Genomic DNA, 12,716 nt, shown 5'->3' with positions numbered 1-12,716 from the left:
GCTATCTAACTCCTGCACTCTAAAATACTTACTGAGCAAGAGGCAACGCTCGAAGCAACGAGCCATCCTCCCAAGTTTAGTACTGTACTGACTTGAGCGTCGGAGAGGTCCCCCCGAGTACACCCTCGGGGCCCTACCGAAGCTTACTTTCGCTTCTTGTGCAGGAAGGAAAGAAGAGATCACATACCAGCAAAGGAGAAATTAGTTATTCCAGCTCAGTCTGACTTGGCTGATTTGTCTGATAGGGTAGACCTGTTTTAGACATCATCAGGGACGATACTCTATTCACTCTTTATTACTTGTGCGATTTTGTCCGCTTGCGAATATTTCACAACAATGGCTGAGCACAATCGATTTTAGGGGTGGCAATTAACTAAGAGAACTTCTTCTTTTTAAAGAAAAAATAACATAAAATGCGTGATCACTTTCATTTCATGTTGAAAGGTCTCTCTATTGATGAGTGGTTGGTATTATCAACGACTTACTTTTTCTTATTCCTATTTTTAAAGGATGTGTGTCTTTATCCGATTAAACGTTTTGAATTCAAGAGAATACACAAATGTTATCATCTTGAATAATGCTTCCCACACAAATAAATGATTCTTATTTTGTCCCAATCAATGTAAAGTCCTTCATGTTAAATAAGTCTTATATATGTATTTATAATCGTTGATTATTTATATTTAGGGATAAAACATGGATCATATTTGAGAGATCTGTAGTATTACTTTATCATCTTTTATATGTGAGCTGATCACATTTATCGCTAGGTACGTAAGAAGTAAGAAGCGACTCTTAATTATAATAATAATAATACTAATCAAGAAATAGAAGAAGTGAGTCTTGTTAAAATATGAAGAATTTACCATGGTTGGGTTGGGTATGTATGTGTGTTGTGTATACAAAGAGCAATACTCTTGTGATTACGCGTTAAGTTTTGGTTCAATTTATTATATTGTTGGACGGAAATTTTATATCGAAGAGCTTCTTATGACGCGAAAGGAGGGGGGGGGGGGAGTGAGAAATGAAGCAAGAAACAACATTTCTCTGTCATTTGTTGGAAACAAAAGTTCGGTAAACAAAAGGTAATCTACGGGAAATTGGAAAAACTAATTCAGAAGAAATGTAATATGAAATAGGAATTAATTAAGCATCTGCATATCACATTATCAGAAGGCCTATCAAGGCCATTTATTTGGTAGAAAAGAAAATTTGAGAATGATTGATTGGACCGAATTCCAGTAAATAGGAAAGGAAAAACATATCAATTATGTCGCACAGCCGGATTCAGTCAAGTGAAGCTATTGATTTACATGGTAATCCTGAAAATGTTGATGTCAATAAGACATAAAGGACGTCAAATCAAGAAATCATTTGCAGATGCAACCATACAATAATCATCCGACAAAAGCATGTTTTGTTACTAAGAAAACGCAGGAACAAGACACAAATCAGATAATAAGCCATGCTGTTTTTTGTACGTTTCTAACAGAACAAGATCTAATAATCTAAATGCAATTTCGTTACCTAGTTCAATTTCTTCTCTTTCATCTCAATCCTTTTCCCCTCTTTTAATCCTCCTTCAAAAATCAAAACAAGCAAACCCAATATATAGAGAACACAGAAACCGAAAAATTCCCTTCCTTTTCTTCCATTTTCTCAGCAACCAAGCAGAGGTTCAAGAGATAAAAATGAACTCAACTAGTGATTTCAAGCTCCGGTCAAACACCCACACATTGGCATCTTGTTCCAATTTATTTCATATGTTGATTATTTCATTTAAAGACAAATCAAACACAAGTATGAAATCAAGGAAATCAACCATAGAAACAAAATACATCATTAAACAAAGGAAATCAACCATAGAAACTAGGATAGAAAAGGAGAGAGAAAACCTCATTGTAGACCCTCTTCTTCTTCAAGCTCCAATGGTGGCTCCAAGCTCTCCCATGGTGGTAGAATGTGTAAGAATGTGTGAGAGTCCCCTAAAACCCTAAAAACTATCTATTTATACTTCCCTAAACTCTTATGTCATTTCTCATACAAGTTGGGGTCGTTTTGGTTTCAACCCATTTGAATTCGGAGTTTTTTCGTGAAATTTACTGTGCTGTGAATAGTACCATATTCCCGATCGATCGGAAATGCGATCTGTCTCCATGAATTCTTGGGTGTTTTAGCAGGTCCGATCGATCGGGAATGGCTCCGATCGATCGGAAATCAGTTTTGGACTCCAAATCTTTATTTTGCACTCTTTTCCTCCATTTCTTGCTTTGGCACCTACAATATGCAAATATAGTTTTCTTAGGCAATATCAACGCCTAATCAACTCAAAATGGGATGAACTTATGTGTAAATGAGGCACAAATGTATGTATATATTTGGCACATCAGATACCAACAATGAGATTTAAGAAATGAACTAAAGTGGAAGTATAGAGCAAAAAGGATGTGCCACTAGGCTCCTGGAAATGAGCTGAAATAATTGATGGTAATGGCAAAAATTACACAGCGAGGTATGATGGCCATGCGGGGGCTGCTGATGCAATTACTTGTTGGATCAAAGGTCCTACATTTTAATTTTGATGATCTAATATTATTGTGCTATTTGATTACATGCACTATGTGATGAATTTAAGATTGAATTTGACGTTGGTTTAAACCTAATTGTGAACTCACTGATCATTTTTATATCAAATAAATTCGGATTAAGCTGAAATTTGGTAGAGACATTATTTACATTATAATAAACATTTTTCATGAAGACATGATTAAGAAATTTTGGCTTTTTCTTGCTCAAAATCGTTGCCCAAATATCTGTCCGAAATTGCTGCGCAAAATTATTATCCGATTGATTTATGTGACTTATTATATGACTATATAATATTTATTTGAGCTGGAAACTTACATGCACATTATTCTATATATGTTATGATATTATATGCTTAGATTTTAATTATTTAATCTCAATTAACCTATGGTTCAAGCATGAAACTCAAATGAGTTTACAAGCAAATTTTCAGGAAAGTTGAGAGGGACTTCATCGAGAGTTCATTATAAAATGTTTCGTTACATATACAAGACGTGTGATCTATATTAAAGAGGATGATTCAGTTTAATTCCATGAGAAATTTTTGACTTGGTGATATTTTGAAGATTAAAAGCAAAAGGTTTACTTTCCTTATTTGTTGTCCGAAATCATGGAGAGCTGGAGGTCAATATCTCATAAAGGAAATCTCCTGCTTGTGCTGCCAAATTACAGAGACTAAATGGAAAGATAGTTGGCCGGCATGTGATTTTAAATGAAGAAAGACTTACCATATTTGAAGCCACTAAGCCAAGAATTATGAAGAATGATATCAAGTTTTATATGATGCATGTCAAGTCTGATCTAAGAAGGAAACAAATCAAGAAGTTTCCTAATCTACATAGAGGTGAATTAGTCTTCGACAAAAAGAAAGATCTTTGAAGCATATGCTCTTTAAGAAGCTAAGTTTCTATGTTAAGAAGGTGAATCAGACTTTGGTTATTAAAGGAAGTAAATCAAGAAAGGTTTCCTATTCTCTATGGAACCTAATCAAAGTAAAAGTGAAGATTATCATTTCCTATTTGAAAGAGCTAAACGTGGGGTTAATTGTTGAATCAAATGGAAGTAATTGAAGGAGCAAATCAAAGCTATTATTTCAAGAATCAAATCACCGAAGATCAAGAGGCAATCAAGGAGTCCTTGTGGACTATAAAAGGAGCTCTTGGTACGCCATCAAAGATACAAGAAAGTGTTAGAATTATCCAAGCTATTTGCTCTCAATTTCTCACCCAAGCTCATATAATATTCTTCTATCTTGCTTCACCGTTTGCTTAGTGCAAACACAGGTGTGAAGAACTAAATCTTTATTGTTCATCTTCACCGATTGCTATTGCAATTCCAGGTGTGAAGAATCTTCTCTTCTTGTGAGCTCTTCTAAACTCAAATCCTATTTTCTATCCGTGAGCCTCACTTTAAAATATCTTGAGAGTTCCTCCTAGTTTATTGAGTGCAAACACTGAGTGAGTGAATCATTGAGTCTATCTTTGTAAAACCCAAAGTGAGTACTATATTTTGTGAGATTGTGGAAGAGTTGGGCTAATTTTGAAACCCTTGTGTAAGAGTTTTTGTAGAGCTCTTGAAAAGCCACACCTTAGTGGAGGTTGGAAAATCCTAGGTGGTGAACCTATGTAGTAGACGTAGGAGAAGGGTCTCCGAACTACTATAAATTACTTATGTGCTCTTTATTTGCTTTACTTTTACAACTTTCATTAACTCTTCTAATCTAACATAGCTTGCTTTATTTTATTTACTTGATATTATTGTTTATTATGTTCATATTACTATTGTCCTGTAAAATTGCAAGTTAAGTACTTTCTAGTGCTTATCTTGTTAGAAGTTTTGCTTTAATTGGTTCCTATTGTGCAATTTATTCATGTTGTTCATATAGGTCCATTTGTGTGCAACTATACTTTACCATTGATTAAATTGATAGGATTTTGCATCTAGACGCATCATATACTTAAGTTACAAGTTTGCTTGGAAATAAATTAGGAAAATTATATTAGTAAGACTCACTTTGTGTGCTTGGTGTGGTGTTTGATTTGTGAAATTGATATAAGGGGATTCCTATTCAGAATTTGGGGACACAATTCACCCCACTCTTGTGTAACCTAGGTCCAACATTACTATGGAGAGGCTATCAAGGGACGTCAGTAGGCCTTGCCCTCCTCTGTTGAAGGTTTCACAAAGTCTGCTTCCTGGCGACGTCGTAGAAGTGCTTGACAAATTTTCCTGGAAAATGGCAACAGTTTCAAGGGTTTTGGGGAAAACTAATTATTTGGTCAGGCTACTTGGATCCCCTCTGGAATTAAAAGTTGGCAAATTGGCAATCCAGACGAGACAATCTTGCCAAAATAACAAATGGATTTTAATCGGAAAGGTAGCTCTCTGTCTAACTTCACTGCATTTACAGTGCCTTTTTCTTATCTTTCCAGTCATGTATGTGTGAAACTCATTGTAGTTTTTCAAAGCTCTTGTGCATATGCAAACGTGCATGCATGACAATAGTTCTACTGAATGTTCTTTATGTTGGTTTTGTTCATAGCACTTACATTTATTTTGTATGTTCCTTCAGGGTTATGGAAATTGTGAAGATGGGAAACATAACGATACTGTACCTCTTGCAAAAAATCCTAATTTGAGTGCCCGAGTTCAGAAGACGCAGGCAAGAGCAAATGCACATACAAAAGATGATCATTTCCATAACAACAACGAAGTAAATTTTGAGGATAATAATATTGCGTCATGCAAATCTCTGAAGAGAAGGTCACCTCCCCGCTATTCCCAAACCGAACCACTTGGAGGAGCTGCTCAAAAATTTAGACAATTGAGCAAGAATGCAGGTTGTACCGATTGGCCTGCATAACTCAACCCGCATTACATGCAAATCTAGAGACAGTTGCTTTCCCTAGAGAAATGTTGGATGAGAAATGCATGCTTTCTTCCTTTGACAAGAGAACAACTGGGATTTCTGAAGTAGATCCTGTGAGGGGAAACCCAGCTGGCACTACTGGGTGTTCATTTGCTGTTAACCTAGAATCAATTGACGCTGATATATAGTATTACTTGCTCTGTTGGTAGTTGTAGCATCACTAGCAATAGTTCCTATAAGTTTCCTCATCGTGAATTTGCAGGTTTTACTGAAGATGTTGATTTTCTGAGTAGTGATGCTGAATCTTCTTGCCAGTTAGGAAATGAGGAAGTAGCAGCTGAAATCCATAGGTTAGAGTTGCATGCCTAACGTTGCACTATAGAGGCTCTTTACATGCACAGGGACCTTTAAGTTGGGAACAGGAAGAATTAGTTATAGATCTTCGTCTTTCACTTCACATATCAAATGATGAACATATGATGGAGCTTAGAAATTTGGTTTCTGGGGATAAAATCATTCCTAGTAGATGACAGGACACTGGACCCCCGGATTTTTGCCCTTTTCACTGCATTGTTTAATTGTAGTGTAGAGTTTGTGTTGGAGCTGATCCAGAGCTTGGATAAATGCAGTTTATGTTCTGTCTGTTGCAAGTTATTGTTGACTAGTTTGTATTTTCTAAGTCTATGTTTGACTACAACTTTATATAGTTTTTTGCATGTGTTGTATTTAGTGGTTCTTCTTGTGCCAGGTGTTTTTTTGTGCTTGTTTTAGAGTCTTCTAGACTCTGCTTTGTTCCCTGGCTTTAATTCTTGTCTTTGTCGAATATTCAAGTTAATGAAAAACTCTCTTACAGAAAAAAGCTTTGCTCCCTTTGTTCTTCTTACAGTAAAAAGCAGGTCTTTGTCTTTAGTCTAGCAAGCGTTTGGTTTATGTTGGAATATCTGCTGTTTTATGTTACTGATAAAGCTGGTATTCTAGGAGTTTTAACACTGGTATCGAAGCGGTAGTTTTCTTGAGGGATCTGTGGTGATTTCAAGCTGAAGTAAGTGTTCTTGTTATCTAATTATCATGTCTCAATCATCTCTACCAGCTCCTCCCATTTTCAAAGGGGAGAACTACGATTTCTGGGCAGTCAGAATGGAAGCCTTCTTCATGGCCCATGGACTGTGGAGTATGATAGAAGATGGGTTTGATCCCTCCTCACTTTCTGAAAATCCTTCTGTCCAAGCCATAAAGGATTTCAATGAAAGGTAGCAGAAAAACTTCAAAGCTTTAACCTTTTTATATTCTGCAATTGATGATTCTATTTTCCCAAGGATTGTGGGCATTAAAACTGTCAAGGCAGCTTGGAGTAAGCTGCAGGAGGAATTTCAAGGAAGTGAAAGGGTTAGACAACAAAGATTGTTGACTCTTAAAAGAGAATTTGAACTGTTGAAGATGAAAGATTCTGAGACAGTGAAAGAGTATTCAGCAAAACTTATGAAGATTGTTAATCAAATAAAGCTATATGGGGAGCAAGTTACTGATTATAAAGTAGTTGAGAAGATTCTCATCAGTCTACCTGACAGATTTGAAGCCAAAATTTCAGCTATTGAAGAGTCTTGCAATCTGAATGAGCTTTCTATCACTGAGCTTTGTAGTAAGCTACAAGCTCAAGAGTTGAGATTTACCAGGAAGTCAGAAGAGGTGACTGAAGGTGCCTTTCAAATGAAACAAAAAGGGAAGCAGCCAGGTGGTTTTAAAGATGGGAAGAAAAATTTTCAAGACAAAGGTGGTGGAAAGGGCAAATCGGTAGAAAATTCAAGTGCTGGAGACCAGTCCAAGAAGGGACAAGTAAAATTTCCACCATGTCCCCACTGCAACAGAACCAATCATCCTGAAAGGTACTGTTGGCAGAAATATGGGAAGCCTCAGTGCAGGTTTTGTAAGAAACTTGGACATATTGAAAAGAATTGTAAAGCTAAGCAAAATCAAGGTAACTCTGGAAGTTCAGCCTCTCATGAAGCTAATTATTCTGATGATAAACAAACAGCTCAAGATCACCTGTTTATGGCAATTGGAAGTTCAGAGATTCTTGATGATGGCATTTGGCTCATTGACAGTGGTTGTACCAGTCATATGGCCAAGGATACTTCTTTGTTTTCAAGCTTGGATAGATCTATCAGAACTAAGGTGACTATGGGCAATGGAAATGTTGTTCAGGCTGAAGGTAGGGGTTCTGTGGCTATTAGCACGAAGCAAGGTACAAAAATAATTTCTGAAGTGTTATTAATTCCTCAATTACATCATAACCTGCTTAGTGTCTCAAAAATGCTGAAAAAGGGTTATTCTTTGCACTTTGCTGATTGCTGCTGTATTATTATTTCTCCTACTGGTACTGAAATTGCTAAAGTAAAGATGGTTGAAAATTATTTCCCACTTTGTGCAAAGTCTGTTAGTTATGATGGTGCATACACTATGAAGGCAGATGATTCTAGACTTTGGCATAACAGATATGGACATTACAATTTAAGGTCTCTGAAGTTTGCTTGTGATCACAATCTAATTAGAGATTTGACAGTATCTCAAGTCACAGATGAAGTTTGTGATGCATGTATGCTTGGGAAGTTGCACAAGCACTCTTTTCCAGCAAATTCTTCTTGGAGAGCTACTGAAAAATTGCAGCTGATCCACACTGATGTGTGTGGACCCATGAGTGTTCCATCTTTGAGCCAGAATAAATATTTCATTCTCTTTATAGATGATTTCACTAGAATGACTTGGGTTTACTTCATCTCTAGTAAAGTTCAAGTGTTCTCAGTGTTTAAAAAATTCAGAAGCTTGGTTGAAGCTCAGAGTAGAATGAAGATTAGAAGTATAAGGTCTGACAATGGAAAGGAGTTGGTGGTGTTCTTGGTGGATATGTTGATAGTGACTGGGCAGGTGGTACTACTGATTATAAGAGCACTACTGGTTATATGTTCTCATTTGGTTCAGGTGCTTTCTCCTGGAATTCTAAAAAGCAAGAGGTTGTTGCACAATCCACAATAGAAGCAGAGTATATAGCTGCTGCTGCTACTTCAAATCATGCCATATGGTTGAGAAAATTACTTGCTGATTTGGGGTGTGATCAGGTGAATGCTATTGAGTTAAAGTGTGATAGCAAGTCTGCTATTGCCATAGCTGAAAACCCAGTCCATCATGGAAGAACTAAGCATATTAATGTGAAGTTTCATTCTATAAGAGAAGCTCAGAAAAATGGTTTTGTTAAGCTGAAGCATTGTAAGTCTGAAATGCAACTTGCAGACATTTTCACTAAAGCTCTTCCTAGGAGCAGATTTGAGTATTTGAGAAGCTTACTTGGTATTTCCAAGCTCAGCATCAAGGAGGAGTTTGTTGGAGCTGATCCAGAGCTTGGATAAATGCAGTTTATGTTCTGTCTGTTGCAAGTTATTGTTGACTACTTTGTATTTTCTAAGTCTATGTTTGACTACAACTTTATATAGTTTTTTGCATGTGTTGTATTTAGTGATTCTTCTTGTGCCAGGTGTTTTTTTGTGCTTGTTTTAGAGTCTTCTAGACTCTGCTTTGTTCCCTGGCTTTAAGCCTTGTCTTTGTCGAATATTCAAGTTAATGAAAAACTCTCTTACAGAAAAAAGCTTTGCTCCCTTTGTTCTTCTTACAGTAAAAAGCAGGTCTTTGTCTTTAGTCTAGCAAGTGTTTGGTTTATGCTGGAATATCTGCTGTTTTATGTTACTGATAAAGCTGGTATTCTAGGAGTTTTAACAGTTTGGTAAGCATTTTTTAACAACTAAATTCCATTTGTAAGATGCAGAATAAGGTATCGTTCAATTCGTTACTTTCTGACTTTCTATTGGTATTTGAACCCTCGAGACCTTGAATGCTTTTGTTTCTGGAGGCGTGGAGGCATCAGGTTACTGTAGTTTATAACACCGTGATGATTGTCTTCTATGCATTTTTCTCTTTTTGTTCAGAGAGTTTTTCGTAATCACTGAGCAGTGAGAGAGCTGTTTGATGCTTTCTTTTCTTTATATGATTATCTCGTGGACCTTATACTGGTTTAACGTGATATTCTCCATATCATCCATTTGGGGACATTGCTGATGCTACCCCTGCGTTATGCAGGGCTGAAGCTGGAAGCTCGAACACATTGCTTCCAAATGTGGTTTGCCGTCCATCTAATTTTTGGTGTTGACAATAATGTGGTTGTTTTAGAGGTTCGATGATGATGATCAAGTAATATTTCCTGTGTTATATTGATGCTGCATTCTTCGCTTTCAGGCCTTGTGAGCCTCTTGTGCCGAAGAACGTAAGACAAGAATCTTGTGGATGACTTTATATGCGGAGTCATGAGAGGCTTTGTTTATAGTAGTACGTTCCCCAATTTTTATGCTCTTTATGTTGTGCTCACTGCTCAGTCTCAGCAGGCAGCAGGAGAGGAGAGGAGACTGGCCCTATTGTAGTTGGGCATTTGCTTAGCTGCGGCCTCAAAGTAAGCCCAATATTTCATGCCTTGATGGGCCCAAGTCCATACCTTTCTCTCGATGTGGAAATGATGGGTTGTTTTTTGAGATATAAGAAAAACTATGGCACATGACATTGGAAGATTCTTGTTTTTTCCTTCATAATATAAAATCTTGAAGAAGAAAAACATTAATAAAAAACAGAAAGGCAAGAGAGACAGGTGGGGTTGTTGTCACTAAGGTTAGGGTTTAGAACAAACTTCCAAGATGTCATTCCCTTGTTCCAAGATGTCATTCCCCTGCTCAGAGTAGCCTACAGCTGCTGCTTCCGCACTGCAGTTTCCTCACAAATAAATAAATGTTGTTCCCCTGTTTTTATTTTGATTTCATCGATCGAGTTTTCACTTTCCAATTAATAAGAATAAGCAGAAGAACATGCCGGTGGGTGATATATTATAGATAGGAGAGGAGAGGGAAGCCCCCATACAGAATGAGTTGTGAATTTAAGTGGCTCCACCAAATCCTCTGCCATTTGTCTCATTTGCATCTCTTCATGATTGCTACTCCCATGTGATGATGCCTCTTCTTGAGAGAGGAGACCGACCCTTCTTTAGGTTTTTTGTCTTGGACCCCCCTCATATCAATTGTTCATAATTTACTTTTAAAACTTCTTTATTTTTCCTATTTATGTTCAAAAAATTAGTATTTGCTAGTCTCGATCTGTGTTATACATGAAATGGGTACCCTTAATTAGAACTTCAACTTTGTCATGCCCAGCTAAAGTGAACTGATGAGGATTAGTAGATCACAATATTGGAGTACTGAGTAACTTGTCATTTGGGTTTTAATTTTAATGTATAGTGGTATGAAGGAAGGAAGGAGTAGTGTTTACAGAAAAGACAGGGCAATGAAGTAAACCCTACATGCATGTATATCAAAATCAAAGTCTCAAATATGTCGTTGTATTGATTTATATAAGTGTTTGAGACATTTAGAACTCTTAGACATGTCTTATCATGAGTTGGTCCTGATTTGTAAGACAAGAGCCCCATGTCACCATATGATGTGCTTCAAGATGTTTTGACTCACTTTAATCTGCCTATACATTGTTTGTTTTCAATCAATTCAATTTCAGACTTATAAAATCCCCTTTCCTACCTAGCCTTCAAAACTAATTATATGTGTATATATATATATATATATTATAATAACTTATATTATTCCTTTTGAATCATATCTCTGAGTAATCGTAAGGTAATCAAGATTGCACTTGCACAAACTGAGATCGATATTGATCATATACATCCCCACATATATAGGATACACATGCACATGCAGATGAGTATACAGCCAATCAAGTATAGTGCTGCCATGCATGGCATGCGCTGATTAAGTTATGAAAAATAAATTAGCAAATCGTATTAAGAGAGAGCGAAAGAGAGAGCTGTGTTGATTTTATCAAGGGCAGACATTGGCCAGCTCAATAGCTTTGGCATGAGTGCATAAATAGGAGACATAATGAAATTAATTAATCCAGGGTCTTGAATATACATCTACTACCCTATATATTAATCATCTATACACACTTATATATAACCTATTTTAATAGTATATCATATGAGCTAGTTGTCCAACTTGAATTCTTTGTCGGCACTACTATTTTGTTATACTCCTATATGTTAATTAGCTGGACATTAATAATGCTAATTCTGAATTCAAAATATATAATCAAGTTAATTAATACTCCTATGTAAATTGTGTATGCATAGATTTAGTCTGTGATCCTACTCGCATATATATAATCCCATGTAAATGAGTTTGGGATTTTTCTCAAAGAAAATCAAGCAAGACAGTGAGTGTATACATACGCTAATTCAAAACAGGATTTCTTTGTTTGTTCACACACATAAATATAAACTCAAAGAAAAAATTGCATGCGACACATCATCATGTGATCCTCAACCATATGTTATTATTTGTCTCAATATGTGGCATCTATTCTATGTGTGTATATATATATATATATCGATCTATCTAAATTAATTAAAAACAAGTTGGGAGTTCGTGGCTCCTCTAGTATTTGAGTCATTGACTTGTGCACAAATAATTGACATGTGTTTCTTCTATTATTTGAAGCCCAAAAGTAGATTGTTGTTTTGATCATGAACACTAGAACTCCGTTTTAAGATTAATCTCTGTATTTAATTCTCTCTTTTTTTTCCTCCTGCATCTGCATGTATACATACAAATATGAGTACGTATATGCAAATTACTAATAAGTTAATTTGTTTGGATTTACCTTAAAGCCAAAAGATTAAATATATATCAACGTACGGTAGGATTTTAATCACATGAATACTGTAATAGATAATAATTGAATATAAGTGGTAGTGGGATTACAATCAAATTTTGAAATGCACGCACGTAGCTAGTTGTGTATTGGAATGTTTTATTTTGTCGTCTAGTAAGGTAAGGGAGACAACGAATGCCTTGGTGTTATTAGTATAATAGTAGTAAAGGCTAAGATTAATTAGGACATACATTACTGTATTAATTGATTAATAAATAAATAGGAAGCTTATTAAAGGAAGAGAAATTAATATTGGTGCATGAAGGGATCGATCATGAGTAGTACATCAAAGGCTCAAAGCTGGGCTGTACTTATTTCTTACTACTCCTACATTATATAATTAATGTAATGAAGATGATGATGACACGATATCCAAGATGAATGGACTTGCATGCCGATGCCGTGATAAGGAAGAATATATAAAAACAGGGTTGGCCGGTAAGATAGT

General features: G+C 36.1%; 1 pseudogene; it reads left to right on the top strand.

Moving 5' to 3' along the window:
* The first annotated feature begins 2,399 nt into the window (after nucleotides 1-2,399).
* Nucleotides 2,400-5,985, top strand: LOC120006641 (annotated as a pseudogene).
* The last annotated feature ends 6,731 nt before the right edge of the window (nucleotides 5,986-12,716 follow it).

The sequence above is a fragment of the Tripterygium wilfordii genome, chromosome 9 (assembly GCF_013401445.1).
Source record: "Tripterygium wilfordii isolate XIE 37 chromosome 9, ASM1340144v1, whole genome shotgun sequence".
NCBI lineage: Eukaryota > Viridiplantae > Streptophyta > Magnoliopsida > Celastrales > Celastraceae > Tripterygium > Tripterygium wilfordii.
Note: the sequence above shows the minus strand (reverse complement) of the source record. Positions and strands in the feature narration are given on the sequence as shown.